The sequence below is a fragment of the Cnephaeus nilssonii genome (assembly GCF_951640355.1).
Source record: "Cnephaeus nilssonii genome assembly, chromosome: 5".
Taxonomy (NCBI): Eukaryota; Metazoa; Chordata; class Mammalia; order Chiroptera; family Vespertilionidae; genus Cnephaeus; species Cnephaeus nilssonii.
Genome location: NC_137076.1, coordinates 19,403,264 through 19,404,930, shown reverse-complemented (window position 1 = coordinate 19,404,930; position 1,667 = coordinate 19,403,264). Strand labels below are relative to the sequence as shown.

Genomic DNA, 1,667 nt, shown 5'->3' with positions numbered 1-1,667 from the left:
AAGGACACTTGTCATTGGGTTTAGGGCCCACCTTGGTCAGCCAGGATGATCTCATGTTGACATCCCTAAAGTAATAACATCTGCAAAGACTTTTTCCAAATAAGGTCACATTCACTGGTTCTGGGGCTTAGCAGCCTCCGTTCAACCCACTACACTTGGTTCAGTTAAAATCTATTGGTCTGCCTGGATAATTTTATTAATCAATGCCACCCCAATAAATTCAATAAAAAATAAATGAAAAGGAGAGGAAAGCAAAAAAGGGACCTTTGAAAACAAACAAACAAAAAACCTGTTGCTCTCTCTTGCACTCTGCATGGACCCCCTCCAAGGATTGTAACATCATGCACTGGCCATTAGTTCACTGAGTTATGCAGAGGTTACCACATTTCATTATTCAATATCAGAGAGTCAGATTCTTTAATAGAACTACCCATGTAATCAGACAAGCTTTGAAGTATCAGAAAGCAGTCAAGCTCACAGTGGTCGATACAGGTTTTTCCAAAATTCTGATTTTTCTCTTGAAAGCTTGAATTTTATTCTTGGAAACAATAACCAGCAGTTGTTTTCCTTGAAGTGGCAGGCTCATTTTATTCATTTTTGAGAACATTTCTGCCAGACAGCCAAGTCTAACCCATAGTTTGTCAGACATTTCAAGAAAAATAGTGCTCCCTGAAAAAGAGGCCAGGTTGAACTCCAGCGTTTCTCAAGTACTTTCCCTGGAGACGGTCACTGAGCTTACAGCTCCATTGGAGGGCTTTATGTGTACTTTCAATTTTGTAATGAAAAAGATTAAGACATGGACTTTTTACAACCTGGACCAGCAGAATGGCTCCCACAAAGAAAGGTGGGGAGAAGAAGGTCCGTGTTGCCCTCAACGAGGTAGTGACTGGAGAACACACCATCAACATTCACAAGCATATTCAATGGATCGGGTTTCAAGAAGGGTGACCCTCGGGCACTCAAAGAGATTCAGAAATTTTCCATAGAGAAGATGGGCCATTGATACCAAGCTCAACAAAGCTGTCTGGGCCAAAGGAATAAGGAATGTCCCATATGGTATATGGTGTGGTCGTCCACAATACGTAATGAGGATGAAGATTCATCAAACAAGCTCTATATATTGGTTACCTACATACCTGTCACTGCTTAAAAAAATCTACAAATAGTTCATGTGAATGAGAACTAACTGCTGATTGTTGAATCTATATATATAAAAGGCTAATGCGCTAAGTGCCCGTCCAGGGAATAACATCACGTAGCAACGCCCGGGTTCCTCTCCCTAATGACTAGCCTCCTTGCAGTTTGTTCAGCCTAGGAACACAACTTGCTTTATAGCCGGGTGCAAACATTTCACACTTTAATCAAATGTTTGTGAAGCATTTTCCCGTGCCTCATCTCATTTGATCCTCACAGAAGTCCTGGAGTAGGTAGAAAGGAGACTCAGTGGAATCCTATTTTATTTTCATTAGCCAGAAAACAGAGATTTAGAAAGCTTAGAAACTTGACCAGACTGAAAAGAAGTAAGAAATGGTGGATCTTGAAAATGACTTCAGGTTTTCTCACTGCACAGAATATAGTCAAACACTGCTGCAGTTAAATATTTTACCTTTGTTCTCCCTGCGTGACCTACAATAATAATCTGCTTTGTGTTGATATTTACTGCTGTG

At 40.5% G+C, this 1,667-nt stretch overlaps 1 pseudogene across 1 annotated transcript; it reads left to right on the top strand.

The window, feature by feature from the left end:
• The first annotated feature begins 825 nt into the window (after positions 1-825).
• On the top strand, positions 826-1,186 carry LOC307100636 (large ribosomal subunit protein eL31-like; annotated as a pseudogene). Its single transcript has one exon. The product of its transcript is annotated as a large ribosomal subunit protein eL31-like (transcript).
• Positions 1,187-1,667: the final 481 nt, after the last annotated feature.